The sequence below is a fragment of the Balaenoptera musculus genome, chromosome 19 (assembly GCF_009873245.2).
Source record: "Balaenoptera musculus isolate JJ_BM4_2016_0621 chromosome 19, mBalMus1.pri.v3, whole genome shotgun sequence".
Taxonomy (NCBI): domain Eukaryota; kingdom Metazoa; phylum Chordata; class Mammalia; order Artiodactyla; family Balaenopteridae; genus Balaenoptera; species Balaenoptera musculus.
In genome coordinates, this window is record NC_045803.1 from 47,461,221 (window position 1) to 47,479,510 (window position 18,290).

Sequence of the window (18,290 nt, forward strand, 5' to 3'; positions counted from 1 at the left end):
GCATTGGTGGTTCAGTGGTAGAATTCTTGCCTGCCACGTGGGAGGCCAGGGTTCAATTCCCAGCCAATGCAAGAAGCACACTTTTCTTTAAACACCTCTTCCTCACTTTTTTTCCTAAAATGACTTTTTAGAGTACCTAAAAATTAATGGTAAAGGAATGGTAATTCACTGACTGCTGAGCACAGACCTGGGAGCTACCAGAGTTGAGACAGAGGCAGGATGAGTTTGCAGGTTAGAGGTTAGGCGGTATTCGCTGCTCCAGTTTGCTGTAGGTAGAGGGTCCCTCCCGGTCTGGGGTCATCCCTGCTCTGTCCCTGGCCTGGTCACACAGGGTCTGCAGTCACATCTGTCCCCTGGTCTGGGCTAATGATTACAGTGCAAGCTGGGACTTCCCACAATAAGAGAAATAAAATGCACCATCAGTATGACCCCGTGGGCAGAGGTCAAGCCACCTCCCTCAGTGTCCTCAGGGGCCAAGCGGGGGGAGATGTGAGGGGAAGGGACCTGGGGCAATCCTTCCACCACAAACCTTTCCCTCCAGGTTGACAAATGCCATTTTGAGACCCAAGACACAAGACCTGGACTTGACCAGTTCTCATAGAGAAGTCATCCAACAACTCAGGGGCCACCAGAACCCCATCCCCAAACCACCGCTCTTTGGGTGACTATCCAAAGGGGCCAGAGCCACAGCAACAGCCTGCTGCTCCAGACATGCTGCCCTAGTCCCCAGAGAAGGGTTTCATTCTCCCCACTGGAGTCCCCTAGGGACACATGGGTCTTAAGGAAGCCACCCCTGCCCCAGGCCGTGAATGCCAGGCACCCCTCCGAATGGAATCTGAGCTCCTGCAGGACAGCTGGCATCACTCCCCATTGCTTCCCTGTTCTCCCACCTGCACCTACAGGACTGGGTCCGAACCTGCTAGGCAAGGGGGTGGGGGGACATGAAATCTGGAGAAGGCAACTGGAACTGAAGAACTGAGGAAGGGTTAACCCAGCCTCAAAGCAGCCGTGTGAAAAAACACAGCAGAGAACTATGGGAAGAAACCACTTACCTCCCATCAGATGGATATTTACCAAACCGTATGAACTCCCAGATGAGAGTCTCACGCACGAGACTAGAGGCAAACCAACACACCGCATATGCAGTTCAACATCACTGAAGAAACGCAAGCTTAAAAAACTACAAGTACACATCTACTCATCAGCCCAAAACAACACAGTGAAAAAGCAGTCCATGCCGGCAAAGATGATGTAGACCTTCTGGCTGCCGCAGGTAGAGAGAGATTTGGCCTAATGTCTCTCGAGGTCAACCTGGAGGTGCAGAGGCTTCTCAGAGTAGCCCCTACCCAGCCCAGCCATCGCAATTCTGAGGAGATGAGACCCAAAAGAAACCAGAACCGGACTTCCCTGGTGGTCCAGTGGTTAAGAATCCGCCTGCCAATGCAGGGGACACGGGTTTGAGCCCTGGTCCAGGAAGATCCCACATGCCGTGGAAGAAACTAAGCCCGTGCGCCACAACTACTGAGCCCATGTGCCACAACTACTGAAGCCTGCTCACCTAGAGCCCATGGTCTGCAACAAGACAAGCCACTGCAGTGAGAAGCCTGTGCACCACAACGAAGAGCAGCCCCAGCTCGCTGCAACTAGAGAAAGCCCACGTGCAGCAACGAAGACCCAACACAGCCAAAAATAAAAAAATAAATAAGAAAAGTAAATTAAGTATTAAAAAAAATTATTAAAAAACCCCACAAACAAACAAACAAACAAAACCCCAAAAGAAACCAGAACCTTTGGCAGCAGGCTGTTTACATGGTGCTGTACCTAACAGCAACCACCTGCCCCACTGCCTCCCTGCCTCCCCCACTGGCAAGACAGAAACCACTCAAATGCCCACAGACAGGCCAGGAGCTGATCGCAGACATCACAGGCTCCCAGCTGAGGGGACTAAGGGGCCACTGGTTCACACACACCCTCGTTATGCCTGTGAAAATGGCACGTCGGCTGGCAGAGGTTGGTGAGCTCCTTTCTAAACATGTTTAAAGGTTTCTTTAAAATTCCTTGAAGCTTCCCAAGTTAGAGGGAAGATTTCATCCAGAAAGGTTCCCATTGTCTACTTCCCAAACATGTATACCCAGAAAAAGCCCCCGAGCACCCCACAGGTGAGGCTCCCCTTGGAGGACTCACACCCCCCGGGGTCCAGGCGAGAGGAGAGGGCACCACCAGCAGGAGGGTGGCTGGGTTTTGTCAGCTAGAAGGGGCACTGGAATGAGCTGGGTTGACCCCTCCCCCCAGTTTACAGACAAAACCTGTGGCCGAGGGAGACCGGACCTCCTCCGGTAACACAGAGAGTAGGACGGGCAGCCTGGCCGGCTGGGTGGGCAGCACACATAGCAAGCCTCCTGGGGTTCTTATTCTGTCCCAGGGGAGCCCAGAGCCCCAAACAAGCTGGTGATCAGACTCCCTCCCCGGTAGGCAGCCCCAGGCAGACTCACCAGGAGATGGCTCTGCCCCATGGCCTCTTCTGGCCTGGCCGGGCAGGGCCGGGCTTGGGCTCCCGAGCCATGTCTCGATCTGAAGAGAGAGCCAAAGAGTGGGACAGAGCAGGAGAGAGAGAGGGAGGGATGCAGGAAAATGGGGCCAAGTGCACACGGGCCCCGCTTGCCTCCTGGCTGGCCCTTCCCTGCTCCTCAGCTCTGAGGCGGTGGGCAGTGCCCCCTGAGAGGCAGTGCATTGGAGCGCCCATCCCCAGTCAGTGGGCAGCCCGACCTGGCTTCCAGACCCTGGGCCCGCCTATTCAGAGCTGGGCTCCGGCTCCAGAGGGGTCATCTCCATCCTCAGGGGACCATGGTTCTGAGACAAACAGTCCCTTTGGCTAACTTCAAAACAAAAAACCTCCGAGGATGAGGAGGCTGCTCTACTGTTTCCCCCAAATTACCACGGGAATCAACCCCATCGCCCAGGCCTTGGAAGTTGGGGGTGGTACCGTCAAAGGGCAGGAGAGGGGATGTCCGTGATCCTCTGAGGAGACACCGGTCCCTGGTTGGGTTAATTCTCGAGTGTTCTCCTGCTGCCTGTCTGCCCGCCCACGGGCCTGCCTGCTGCCAGGCCCACGCCCCACAGCTGCCTCTGGTCTAAGCTCCTGGGCTGGCTGCGTCTGAAACGGCCAGGGTGGCTCTGAGAAACAAAGCAAGCAGCCTGCCTGGTCTGGGGTGGGGACACCCCGCTGCCCTCTCTCTTGGTGGCAGGGGAGTCAAGAGTCAGCTGAACCCGATTTAGAGGAGGGCTGAGAAGTTAGGCAAGGCAGCCGTCTGTGCACCAGTCACGGGCAGACTGTCTCCTTTCTGGGCTCCTTCAGTGTTCACCACTTGAGCACATAGCTCTATGCTCGTGGGAGACAGAGGGGAATCTGCTCCTTGCCGTATTCTCGCAGCTCACTTGGGGCCTGGCCACTTAGTAGGTGCTCAGTTGCTCTCTGCTGAATAAATGAATGGAACTCCATTAAATAAATTCCAGCTTTTGCCTGTGGGTTTGGATCAGACCCCAGAGTTTCACCTGTGACCTCGAGGCCCCTCCCTGAGCCCACCCCCTTTCTTCCTGAATCTATGATCATCATCCATGGCCCACTTTTAACTGCCAAGACAGCAACAAATGCGAGCCTTCTCCTTTTCCTGTTCACAAGACTTCCTGCAACACAATCACCAAGAGCAGTTATCCAGCACCAGCTTGCTCATGGTGAGGAACAAGGAGACCAGCAACGATGTCCCTGAGGCATTGACAATCCAGATCGAGTGTTCATGTGGGAGGAAGCTGGCAATTCTGTACCCGCACCCTCAGCCCTTCTCTTCCATTCATGGTCCTGCCTTATCCAATTATCCACTCAGGAACACATTAAACAGATATCCATGCACCAAGAAAACAGCTGTACTTCCATGTTGTCTGGCTTTCTATGTCTGTTTCTTTGACTTTCGTATTTGCAATGTCCGGAGAGGACAGAAAAACACACCCATGTCCACTGTGTAGGGCAACAGTGCATGAGCACTATGAAAATATATAAAGAAAATCTCATTTAAAACGGACTTGGGGGCTTCCCTGGTGGTGCAGTAGTTGAGAATCCACCTGCCAATACAGGGGACCGGGTTCGAGCCCTGGTCCGGGAGGATCCCACATGCCACGGAGCGGCTGAGCCCATGAGCCACAACTACTGAGCCTGCACTCTAGAGCCATTGAGGCACAACTGCTGAGGCCTGCATGCCTGGAGCCCGTGCTCTGCAACATGAGAGGCCACCGCGATGAGAGGCCCGTGCACCACAACGAAGAGTGGCCCCCGCTCGCCACAACTAGAGAGAAGCCCACATGCAGCAACGAAGACCCAACGCAGCCAAAAATAGAAATAAATCAATAAATTTTAAAACGGACTTGGGAAGCTCTGAAGAGGGAACTTGCACACATGTACCATTTATTGCAGTCTGTATAACCAGCAGGAAGAGGGAAGATAAGAATTATTTTGACAGAGGAGGACATTAATCACATGGGAATTTTATCTTCTGCCTTTTTTTTTTTTTTTAATATTTATTTAGGACTTCCCTGGTGATGCAGTGGTTAAGAATCTGCCTTGGGCAGAAGACCTAAATAGACATTTCTCCAAAGAAGATATACAGATTGCCAACAAACACATGAAAGAATGCTCAACATCATTAATCATTAGAGAAATGCAAATCAAAACTACAATGAGATATCATCTCACACCGGTCAGAATGGCCATCATCAAAAAATCTAGAAACAATAAATGCTGGAGAGGGTGTGGAGAAAAGGGAACCCTCCTGCACTGTTGGTGGGAATGTAAATTGATACAGCCACTATGGAGAACTGTATGGAGGTTCCTTAAAAAACTAAAAATAGAACTACCAAAAGACCCAGCAATCCCACTACTGGGCATATACCCTGAGAAAACCATAATTCAAAAAGAGTCGTGTACCAAAATGTTCATTGCAGCTCTATTTACAATAGCCAGGACATGGAAGCAACCTAAATGTCTATCATCGGATGAATGGATAAAGAAGATGTGGCACATATATACAATGGAATATTACTCAGCCATAAAAAGAAACGAAATGGAGTTATTTGTAGTGAGGTGGATGGAGTTAGAGTCTGTCATACAGAGTGAAGTAAGTCAGAAAGAGAAAAACAAATACAGTGTACTAACACATATATATGGAATCTAAGGGGAAAAAAAAATAGTCATGAAGAACCTAGTGGCAAGACGGGAATAAAGACACAGACCTACTAGAGAATGGACTTGAGGATATGGGGAGGGGGAAGGGTAAGCTGTGACAAAGTGAGAGAGTGGCATGGACATATATACACTACCAAACGTAAAATAGATAGCTAGTGGGAAGAAACCGCATAGCACAGGGAGATCAGCTCAGTGCTTTGTGACCACCTAGAGGGGTGGGATAGGGAGGGTGGGACGGAGGGAGATGCAAGAGGGAAGAGATATGGGAACGTATGTATATGTATAACTGATTCACTTTGTTATAAAGCAGAAACTAACACACCATTGTAAAGCAATTATACTCCAATAAAGATGTTAAAAAAAAAAAAAAGAATCTGCCTTGGGGCTTCCCTGGTGACGCACTGGTTGAGAATCTGCCTGCTAATGCAGGGGACACAGGTTCGAGCCCTGGTCTGGGAAGATCCCACATGCCGTGGAGCAACTAGGCCCATGAGCCACAACGACTGAGCCTGCGCGTCTGGAGCCCGTGCTCCGCAACAAGAGAGGCCACGATAGTGAGAGGCCCGCGCACCACAATGAAGAGTGGCCCCCGCTTGCCGCAACTAGAGAAAGCCCTCGCACAGAAACGAAGACCCAACACAGCCAAAAATAAATAAATAAATAAAAGTAACTGGATGCGTGGTGGAGTTAAAAATTAAAAAAAAAAAAAAAGAATCTGCCTGCCAATGCAGGGTACACAGGCTTGAACCCTGGTCCAGGAAGATCCCACATGCCACAGAGCAACTAAGCCCGTGCACCACAACTACTGAGCCTGCGCTCTAGAGCCCATGAGCCACAACCACTGAGCCTGCATGCCACAACTACTGAAGCCCGTGTGCCTAGAACCCGTGCTCCGCAACAAGAGAAGCCACTGCGATGAGAAGCCCACGCACCAACGAAGAATAGCCACTGCTCACCGCAACTAGAGAAAGCCTGTGTGCAGCAACAAAGACCCAAAGCAGCCAAAAATAAAATAAAAAATAAATAAATTTAAATATATATATTTATTTATTTATTTGGCTGCACCGAGTCTTAGTTGTGGCACACAGGATCTTCATTGCCGCATGTGGCATCTTTGTTGCTGCATGCGGGATCTTTAGCTGCGGCACACAGGATCTTTTAGTTGTGGCATGCAGGATCTAGTTCCCTGACCAGGGATAGAACCCTGGCCCCCTACATTGGGAGCATGGAGTCTTAACCACCAGGGAAGTCTGGCTTGTGGGATCTTAGGGATTAAACCCAGGCCCTCAGCAGTGAAAGCACGGAGTCCTAACCACTGGACTGCCAGTGAATTCCCTCTCCTGCTTTACAAAAAAAAAAAAAAAAAAGAAAATTTCCTCCCTGCCCCAGCAACAGCTCTCTTACCACCACTTGCAGCCAATGAGAAACTGCCACAACCTTGAACACTTGTTCTTTTCCAATGAAGTTTTGTTCAAAACAGCTCTCCCCAATTTCCCCCTAAAACCTAATAAAAGCAAGCGCCTCTCCTTTGTTCTGCAGGCTTGCCTTTGATACATCATAACATGCTTATCCCAAATTGCAATTCTCTGTTATTTCTGAGTAAACCTATTTTGCCAGTAAAATAACTGGATGTTTTATTTTAAAGGTTGACATTGCATGGTGTCAGAAGTGGGATCCAGAGATGCCCTCTAATGACTTGGAGGCTGGTGAACAAGCAGGTGTTCGTACCCATGGAGTTCATTGAGCTCACTGCTTTCTTGTCAACCCTGGAGTTTGAAGGTAAGTTTTTTCCTGAATCCAAGCTCTGCTCTCTTTGCATTTTGAACTCTCCAGCTTTATTGGAATCTGTTTTCATGAAGCTTTCTGGTAAGTCACCCTTCCTGTTCAAAGCGGGGAAAACATGTGATTCCTAGTATTTTTTGTTTGTTTGTTTGTTTTTTAAAATATCTATTTTAGGAGGCTTCCCTGGTGGTGCAGTGGTTGAGAATCTGCCTGCTAATGCAGGGGACACGGGTTCGAGCCCTGATCTGGGAAGATCCCACATGCCATGGAGCAACTAGGCCCATGAGCCACAACTACTGAGCCTGTGCGTCTGGAGCCTGTGCTCCGCAACAAGAGAGGCCATGATAGTGAGAGGCCCACACACCGCGATAAAGAGTGGCCCCCGCTTACCGCAACTAGAGAAAGCCCTTGCACAGAAACGAAGACCCAACACAGCCAAAAATAAATAAATAAATAAATAAATAATTCTTTTTTAAAAAATCTATTTTATTTATTTATTTATTTATTTATTTATTTATTGGCTGCGTTGGGTCTTCGTTGCTGCACGTGGGCTTTCTCTAGTTGCAGCAAGCGGGGGCTACTCTTCATTGTGGTGCATGGGCTTCTCATTGCGATGGCTTCTCTTGTTGCGGAGCACGGGCTCTAGGTGCGTGGGCTTCAGTAGTTGCAACATGTGGGCTCAGTAGTTGTGGTTCATGGGCTTAGTTGCTCCGCGGCATGTGGGATCTTCCTGGACCAGGGCTCGAACCAGTGTCTCCTTCATTGGCAGGCGGATTCTTAAACACTGCGCCACCAAGGAAGCCCCAGGACTTATTGTAACTTCTTGTTTTTCAAATTGTGATCATAGACCATTGGTGAATTTGATTAACGCTTATTTAAATAGAACATATACATATTGTCTGTACCTACATAGATAAATTAATAATATATATCTTCAATTTTATCTATAATTTATAGATAAGTTTATTATAGATTTGTTTATTATCTATATATAAATAGAAGAGAATAATTTCATAAAATGCAAAATAGAGTGCATGCATGACATACACTGCAAATAGGAAATACAGTTTATTTAACTTTTATTTCAGTTACTTATATATTTTTTTATATGTAAGTATATGTTGGACCATAATATTTCTTACTGTGGAATGATCCAACACATTTGAAAACAACTGCTCTTATACCACAGTAAATGGAGCAACAAAAGGGTCTTACAGCCAGCTGAAAAGGCCAATACAGAACAACCACCCTTTCTGCCCTGGACACAGTCAGTGATAACTTCTCAGGGCCAGGCTATAATCACTTGTTGATAGGCTCATACTTTGTTGCCTTGTCTTTTCAAATTCACAGCCAAGTAGCAATCCTTATTTAAAAGAACATACCCCATTTATCTTTTTTATTCTATTTTTAATTGAAGTATAGTTGATATACACATCCCCCATTTCTTTTTTTTTTTACTTCAAGTATAGTTGATTTACAATATTGTGTTAGTTTCAGGTGTACAGCAAAGTGATTCTTTTTATATATATATACATATTCTTTTTTGGTTTTTTTTCCATTATATGTTATTACAAGATATCAAATATAGTTCCTTGTGCTATACAGTAAATCCTTGTTGTTTCTTTATTTTATATATGGTAGTGTGTATCTGCTAATTCCATACTCCTAACTTATCCCTTCCCCCTTCCCCTTTGGTAAACGTAAGTTTGTTTTCTATGTCTGTGAGTCTGTTTCTCTTTCGTAAATAAGTTCATTTGTGTCATATTTTAGATTCCACGTGTAAGTGATATCATATGGTATTTTTCTTTCTCTTTCTGACTTCACTTAGTATGATAATCTCTAGGTCTATCCATGTTGCTGCAAATGGCATTATTTCATTCTTTTTTATGGCTGAATAATATTCCTCTGTCTATATATACACCACATCTTCTGTATCCATTCTTCTGTTGATGGACACTTAGGTTGCTTGCATGTCTTAGCAACTTAAGTTGCTAAGGAACTCCATATTGTTTTTAAGGAACCTCCATATTGTTTTGCATAGTAGCTGCACTGATTTACATCCCCACTAACAGTGTAGGAGGGTTCCCTTTTCTCTACACCCTCTCCAGCATTTATTGTTTGTAGACTTTTTTTTTTTAATTAATTAATTAATTTATTTATTATTTTTGGCTGTGTTGGGTCTTCGTTTCTGTGCGAGGGCTTTCTCTAGTTGTGGTGAGCGGGGGCCACTCTTCATCGCAGTGCAGGGGCCTCTCACTGTCGCTGCCTCTCTTGTTGCAGAGCACAAGCTCCAGATGCGCAGGCTCAGTAGTTGTGGCTCACGGGCCTAGTTGCTCCATGGCATGTGGGATCTTCCCAGACCAGGGCTCGAACCCCTGTCCCCTGCATTGGCAGGCAGATTCTCAACCACTGTGCCACCAGGGAAGCCCTGTTTGTAGACTTTTTGATGATGGCCATTCTGACTGGTGTGAGACAATACCTCATTGTAGTTTTGATTTGCATTTCTCTAATAATTAGCAATGTTGAGCATCTCTTCATGTGACTGTTGGCCACCTGTATGAATTCATTGGAGAAATGTCTATTTAGGTCTTCCTCTCATTTTTTGATTGGGTTGTGTTTTTTTTTTTTGATATTGAGTTGTATGAGCTTTTTGTATATATTCGAAATTAAGCCCTTGTTGGTCACACTGTATGCAAATATTTTCTCCCAGTCTGTAGGTTATCTTTTTTGTTTTTTTTATGGTTTCCTTTGCTGTGCTTCCTTTGCTTATAAGTTTGATTAGGTCCCATTTGTTTAGTTTTGCTTTTGTTTCTTTTGCCTTGGGATACTGACCTAAGAAAACATGATATGATTTATGTTGGAGAATGTTTTGCCTATTTTGTCTTCTAGGAGTTTTGTGGCGTCATGTCTTATATTTAATTCTTTAAGCCATTTTGAGTTTATTTTTGTGTATGGTGTGAGGGAGTGTTCTAACTTCATTGATTTACATACAGCTGTCCAACTTTCCCAGCACCACTTGCTGAAGGGACTGACTTTTCTCCATTGTATATTCTTGCCTCCTTTGTTGAAGATTAACTGACTGTAGGTGTGTGGGTTTATTTCTGGGCTCTCTATTCTGTTCCATTGATCCATGTGTCTGTTTTTATGCCAATACCATGCTGTTTTGATTACTGTAGCTTTGTAGTACTGTCTAGGAGGGTTATACCTCCAGCATTGTTCTTTTCCCTCAGGATTTCTTTGTCAATTCTGGGTCTTTTCATCATATATATATTTTTTTCTTTTTTTTTTGCCACATGTCTTGCAGGATCTTCCCTGACCAGAGATTGAACCTGGGCCATGGCAGTGAAAGCCCAGAATCCTAACCACTAGGCCACCAGGGAACTCCCACATCCCCCATTTCTTATAACTACTTACAAAGCTGGAAATTCTGGTGGTGGCTTCCCAGTTATTTATAGGTTGCGGGTCCCATCTTTCAAATCTTTATTCTGCTACTCAACTTAGAGCAACTTTCTTCTGGAAATGTGGGGATCTTATTGCCCCTGCCTGTTCTATTATTCCCAGTCTAGCAGAGCAATGTCAGGATGAACATTTGACACAAGTGAATCTTATACTGTAATTTTCAAGAAGTGTATGGTTTATTTTAACTATATTATGTGGAAGGAGTTTATATTAATTTAATGTAATGCATAGGTAATTATGTGAGCCTCTAAAAGTAAATCTGTAATTGTTCTGTAACAACTGCCTTTTATCATTTCTTTTCTAGATAAGATTTGTAAGTTTTTGAAATTGAGACAATAACATCTGAACTAATAAAGTTGAAATTATCAGCAAAAAACAAAAAAGATAGAACAAAGCTGAATGGAAACAAGTTGTAGAAAGTTTATGGAAAACGAATCTTTGAAAAGGAATTTTAATGTATGGTCAAGCTGGCTAAAATTAAAATAAATTTAATTAAAATGAATTTTAATATCAAAAGTACACTGGTGCAAAATTAGAATTTGGTTTTTCTCTCCGTTAAGAAGACAAAGTTTCTCGGGCTTCTCTGGTGGTGCAGTGGTTAAGAATCCACCTGCCAATGCAGCGGACACAAGTTCGAGCCCTGGTCCAGGAAGATCCCTCATGCTGCGGAGCAGCTAAGCCCGTGCGCCACAACTACTGAGCCTGCGCTCTAGAACCCACGTGCCACAACTACTGAGCCCGTGTGCCGCAACTACTGAGCCTTCAAGTCACAACTACTGAGCCCGTGAGCTTAGAGCCCGTGCTCTGCAGCAAGAGAAGCCACCGCAATGAGAAACCTGCCTACAGCAATGAAGAGTAGCCCCCACTCACGGCAGCTAGAGAAAGCCCGTGCTCAGCAACGAAGACCCAAGGTAACCAAAAAAAAAAAAAAAAAAAAAGACAACAAAGTTTCTTTGCCTTTGATGTAATCTGCCTAAGAACAATAAGATTCTGTGCTTTGTCTTTATCAGATCTTTGATTACTCAGAAAAGCTGTCTTCTTATTTTTTATTTAAAATTTTTTTTAAAAATTGAAGTATAGTTGATGTGCAATATTATATAAGTTACAGGTGTACAATATAGTGATTCACAATTTTTTTCCCTTTTTCCTATGCCACGCGGCTTGCAGGATCTTAGTGCCCCAACCAGCGATTGAACGCGGGCCCTTGGCAGTGAACGCACAGAGCCCTAACCACTGGACCACCAGGGAAGTCCCTAAAATGTAGGTCCTAATAACTTTAAGATCATAACGCTGAACTGGTAAAAACTTCTAAAACTTTAATGAAAAACTGATTGATTCATAAAGCTGCTAACCCAAGATCAAGATCAACAAGAATTAATTACAGGAGACTAAATTAACTAATGAGGATGATTGTAACTTTTATGACTTTTTATGCTGGTTCTCCAATGTTTTACTTTTCCAGATTTAAGGAAACTTCTCTTCAGCATCTATGACTTACAGCAATTTGGTAAAATACACCTTTGTAAACAAAGAAGAAACATTATCTTTTTCTCCCTAATTGATTCCTCCAGAATTTGGAAACTCTTATTAAATATTCTTATTTTTCATGACAATATTTGCATAAGTTCAATAAGAATCTATTCTCCTTGTAATAGAAAACAATTGGAAATATTGGCTATATTACCAAGGCTTTGACTGGATTATCAAATTCAAGAGAGATATGCATAGATTCGGGTATGACCAGACAATTTTAAGGAACTGCTTGGAAAAATCAGCCTAGTACCTTGATTACAAGGTTCCAGCAAAGTAATCTTAAAAAGGGCTTATATGAGGGAATTCCCTGGCGGTCCAGTGGTTAGGACTCTGTGCTTTCACTGCCAATGGCCCGGGTTCAATCCCTGGTTGGGGAACTAAGATCCCTCAAGCTGCATGACCGAAAAAAAAAAAAAAAAAAAAAAAAGGGCTTATATGGTCAATCACTATTCTTGCTGTATTTTTGTAAATAATCAAGCCAAATTTACTACAAACAAATTAGTTTTACTATGATTATCTTTGATAATAAGGGGAATAATTATTGAGAGAGAAATTGTGTTTGCAACTTTGTAGATATTAGATTCTTGTCCTTGTAGATATTAGATTCTTGTCCTGTTAATGATAAAGCTTCAAGGTTTTTTTATACAGCTGTAAGCTGAACTGGATTCTAAACTCTTCTAGTTTCCTCAAATATCTGACTATAAATCTCTAAACTGTTTCCAATTTTCTCCCACCCTTCTGATTTGAAATCAGTAAGAACAAAGACTGCCCTTAAATGTCCTTGGAAGGGACTATACCAGGTCCTCCTCACTACCCAGATGGCAGCCAAACTTGAGACTTAAGCCTTGGATATACATCTCACAATTAAAGAAGGCTCCAACTGACATCCAGTCCGATAAAATCAAGCGCTGGAGACCTCTGAATCAAATTTCACCAGGAATTGAAGCAGACAGCAGCTGAAGGAGACAGCTTTCCCAACATGACCAGAACAGGCCTGTATACTCTTTCCTGCTCTTACTTCTTCCCTTATCCTCTCCCTCTTTTCCTTGGAAAGACCAAATGCTCTTGTCTGCATTACCCAATCTATTACAAAAGGAGGAAACTTATCAGTCCACTGATTCAAATGTTAATCTCATCCAAAAACACCCCCACAGACTCACCCAGTATAATATTTGGCCAAGTGTCTGGGTAACCCATGGCCCAATTAAGTTGACACATAAAATTAACCATCATAGGGACCAAGAATCAGGAAATGGGGTGGAGGTCTTTGCTCCATCTTCACCTCTCACAAAGATTCCCAGACAGATTTCCTAAGGGAAAGACAAGAAGGCTGAAACAGAGAGGCCAAGCTGACGGAAGGACAAGAATAAGGAAAAAGGAGAGGAGGAGAAGGGGGTGGACACACTGAACAACTGGTCCCCAGAGTTCCCTGAGTTGACTCCCAGACACATCCACCCTGAATTCATGAGATGGATACAAAATAGTTCACTTTTTTGCAAAGAGCTCCCAGAAAGAAAGAAAAGGGTAATTGTATCATCCCCAGTATTAAAATTGTAATCGGCAGCTAACAGTGATTGAATTCTAGCTATTTGCCAGGCATTGTGCTACAAACTTACATCCATCATCTCATTTAATCCTCACAACAGCCTTGCAGGGTGGATGCTCCCCATCTTATAGAAAGGCTACCGAATGTGCCCAGGGTCAAATGGAGAGCCACTTGAGAGGAGTAATGAGATCTCAGTCGCCTGCCTGGCAATCACTACGTGTTCCAAGAAGTTAGAGGACTTACTGAAAGACACTTACTCTTAGGCTCGGCTACAAGCATAGCCTGATTCTGTCAGGACCTCCAGGCCACACTGCCTTTGCACGGGGATGCTCCATTACCTACCTTACCCTGCACAGACTCCAAAGGCTGGCGAGGCCCCTGGTTAGAGCGTGGGATGACAGGGCCAGTGCTGCAGGCCAGGGGCCCAGGGGCCCAGGGGTACCAAGTGGCTTCTTGCAGTGGACCTGAGTCATTCTCTTGGCCGTCCCACATCGGAGTCCCATTCCTGTGTTAGAGGTATCCCCCAGCTTGAAGACACAGGCTGCCTCCCTGAAAGAAGCTGAAAATGCCCCTTTCTGCCTCCTTTTCCCAGCCTCCCTTGCAGCAAGGTCCTGGGCACATGACTTGGCTCCTCCAATTAGAGCCACGTGCCCAACTTCAAGGTAAAGCTGCCGGTGGGAGAAGCTCATCTCAGCAATTGATGGCGGCAGTGCCAGCAGCTATATCCGGCTTTCAAAGGTGATAGCACCTCCATCCCTCGTTGGTGATGCCCGTTGTGGCATCTGTGCCCAGCAGAGGCAGTAGGGTCTCTTCCAGATCTGATCCTCCGACCTTCCAGAACTCCTGGGAGCTAACCAGTAACTTGGACAAATTCCTTTTCTGCTTAGAGTCACCGGACTCAGTTTCTGTTGCTTACAGTTAAGAACCTTGATTGATACAAACACAGGACTAGAGGTGGATGGAACAAGAAGCCATGTGGGAAATGGGGGTGATGGAAGCCTGGCAAGCGGCCAGGGGACAGTGAAAATCCAGCTAGTATTAAGGGACAGGACACCAGCGGCCCACGGCATGCCGTGGCGAGACAGTTAATCCTGTGGTCCCCAGAACAAAGCGCCCATCAAGGGCAAGGCTTTCGGGACCTGGTGGCTCTTGCCATAGAAGAATATAAAGATTACCCTGAAGTCAAGGGCTGTTAGGCAGGCTGTGTGCTAACAGCACCAACAGCGTAAAGGAAAGACAAGATCAAAGTCCAAATTTGCGGCTCAAGACATGGTTAGAAAATCAGGGAATTTTTATATCTTGTGGCTGCAAGGCTGAGAGAGTTACAACCCAAACTTAAGGCTTAATCAATGGTTATAAAATGACACCATGAGGTGGCTTCTCACCCTCTCTGGGTCTCTAATTGGGAAAGAGTGGAGAGTGGGGAGCAGAGAGAGTGGAGGGCTTTGCGGGAAGGTGTGGAAGACTCAGGACCCCCACTGCTACAGAGGTTCCCTTGCCTGCCAAAGGGACTCTTCTTGGTCATTCTGAAGGTCCTGGTAGCAGAAATTCACTAGCTCTTTGCCAAACCCAGATCCCTTTCCTCCTGGGCGCACATCTAGGTGGAGTTGCCCACCCTCCCTTGCAGTTAGTGTGCTGCATGGCTGAGGTGTGGCCAGTGGCAGTGGGAGGGCGGGATGTGCACCACTTTCATGCCTGACCCATAGCATCGTCCAAGTGACCATCAGCCCTCCTGCTTCCCAAGTTGGCCACCTGAATGCCAGTGCCCTGGGTGAGCTGGGAGCCATGTGCTGTTGGTGGCAGGGCCTTGCTCAGCCTGGGTTCCCCCCTCCATTGCACATGTGCAACCAGGCCAGCATCATTTCCTTAAAAAATACACTCTGTAATGACCTTGCCCTGAAGGAGACCCCTTGTGTGTGCTACCCCATCACCCCTCATTTTCTCCAGACTTAAATAACAAGTCATATCGCAGCAGGCCCCAGGGGGCCAATGACTTCAAATCTGGGAGGAAGATATTGAAACACCAGAAGAACCATGAGATTTTGCTAATTTATATTGACAAAACCTGCAAAATGATCTGGGAATGGATTCTGAGGGTGGAGAGTGGGGAAGGAAGAAAATGTTAAATGGGGTTGAATGTATTTTTTTTTTTTTAATTTGGCTGTGCCGGTTCTTAGTTGTGGCAGGTGGGATCTTTAGCTGCAGCATGTGGGCTCTAGTTCCCTGACCAGGGATTGAACCCAGGCCCCCTGCACTGGGAGCGTGGAGTCTTAACCACTGGACCACCAGGGAAGTCTGGTTGAACATACCGATATTTAGGATTCTATGGAGGTACCTTGAGTGGCTGGGATGGTTCCAATTGTTTGCTCTGATGGTTGCTTAAAGCCTGGGCTCAATTGTGGCAGAATAATATTAGCTAAAAGCTAATAGATAATAATAGAATAAGAATAGCTAAAACTTACTGAGCATTTACTATTCTGCCAGGGACAGTTTTAAGCACTTCATTTATTTAACAAATTTACTTAGTTAACAAATGAGGTTTAGATAGCCTAATGTTGATGGAGGAATTGAGAAATGAGGGCGGTGGCTCAGTCCAGCTGATATTCATCAGTGTTTACTCTCCCCAGGCTTTGTTTCAAACACTTTAATGTATTAACTCATTTTATTACCTTCATTTTATAGAAGAGGATCATGAGGCAGAGAGGTGTTTTAGGGTGACCAGCTGTCCTGGTTTGTCTAGGATGGAGAGGTTTCCCTGCATGTGGGACTTTGCGTGCTAAAACCAGGACAGTTCCAGGCAAACTGGGACAGTGGGTCCACCTAGGTGTTAATAACTTGACCAAAGTCACACAGTTAGTAAGTGGCAGAGCCTGTCCTCCAATTCAGGTAGCCTGACTTTAGACCCGAACTCTGCCTCTGCCAGTGGTTCTCACACCTGAGCCTGCATCTGAAGTGGCTGGAGATCTTGTTAAAACTCAGATTAGGTTTGGGGCAGCTGAAAATCTGCTCGTCTAACAAGTTCCCAGGTGATGCCAATGCTGCTGGCCTGTGGACCAACATGGAGGACCGTGGCGTTCGGCTGCCTCGCCTGCAGATGAGAATGTTGGAATGGACTTTTCAGGTAGGACTTGCTCACTGACACCCCAACCTAGAAACCCTGAGATGGCCCCAAGCGCGTCCTTTGCCGAGGCACTGAGAAATACATTGTTGAGGGAAGCGCTGTAGCGCCAGGAATGCTGATGGGAGAGGCTGCAGCTGAATGGGAATCTGGTGTCTGGGGTGTTAGAGGCTCAGAAGGGCATTGGATTGCCAACCTTAGTTGCCATAAAGGTGGCTCCTGTGTCTCTGCTGTCAGAGTAGGCTCTGCATTTCCTGTGCCTGGCAGCAGTGGCATGGGAGTCTACCCAGATGGGCTTTGCAGCAGAATTTGGAGCACTATTCCTGGCTACATAGGCCCCCAGCGTGTCTCTCTCACTCTCCCTAGGATCCTGTGACCAACCATTATACTTCAAAAAAAAAAAAAAGTGAAATTTACATAACATGATATTAACCAATTCAGTGGCATTTAACACATTTACAGTGTTGTACAACCACCACCTCTATCTAAATCCCAAAACATTTTTATAATTTCAAAATAAAACCCATACCCTCATTTTCCTGTTTCCCTTGGCAACCACCCGTCTCTGCATCTATGGATTTACCTTTTCTGAGTAGTTCGGATAAGTGGAATCATGCAATATGTGACCTTTTGTGACTAGCTTCTTTCACTTAAAATGTTTTCAAGGTTCGTCCACCTGGTAGCATGTATCAGTACTTCATTCCTTTTAATGGTTGAATAATATTGCATTGCATGTATACACCGCGATTTGTTAGCTGCTCATCCATTGATGGACATTTGGGTTGTTTCTACATTTTGGCTATTGGCTATTGTGAATAATGCTGCTATGAACTTTGTGTTTTAAGGATTTGAGCACTTGTTTTCGTTTCTCTTGGGTACATACCTAGGAGTGGAATTGTTGGGTCATATGGTAGTTGTGTTTAATTTTTTTTTAATTAATTAATTAATTTGTGGCTGTGTTGGGTCCTCGTTGCTGCGTGCAGGCTTTCTCTAGTTGTGGTGAGCAGGGGCTACTCTTTGTTGCGGAGCACGGGCTTCTCATTGCGGTGGCTTCTCTTGTTGTGGAGCACAGACTCTAGGTGTGCGGGCTTCAGTAGTTCTGGCATGCGGGCTCTAGAGCGCAGGCTCAGTAGTTGTGGTGCATGGGCTTAGTTGCTCCGCGGCATGTGGGATCTTCCCGGACAAGGGATCGAACCCGCATCCCCTGCATTGGCAGGTGGATTCTTAACCACTGTGCCACCAGGGAAGTCCTGTTTAACTTTTTGAACAATCGCCAAACTATTTTCCACCGTGGCTGCACCGTTTTACATTCCCCAGCAATGTATGAGGGTTCCAATGGGTCCCCACCCTCATCAACACTTGTTATTGTCTGTTTCGTTGCTAACAGCCATCCTAATGGGTGTGAAGTGGTGTCTCACTGTGGTTTCTATTTGGATTTCCTAATGACTAGTGATGTTGAACATCTTTTCATGTGCTTATTGGCCATTTGTATATCTTCTTTGGAGAACTGTCTATTCAAGTCTTTGCCCATTTAAAAGTCATTGCCCTTTTGATAAATTCCTTTTCTGCCATGACTAGCCAGAGCTGTTTCTATGTTTCTATTGGCTGCAACCAAGAAC

The 18,290-nt window shown here is 45.5% G+C and overlaps 1 non-coding gene across 1 annotated transcript; it reads left to right on the forward strand.

The window, feature by feature from the left end:
* On the forward strand, positions 1-71 carry TRNAG-GCC. The gene has a single exon. It is a non-coding gene; the product is annotated as a tRNA-Gly (tRNA).
* Positions 72-18,290: the final 18,219 nt, after the last annotated feature.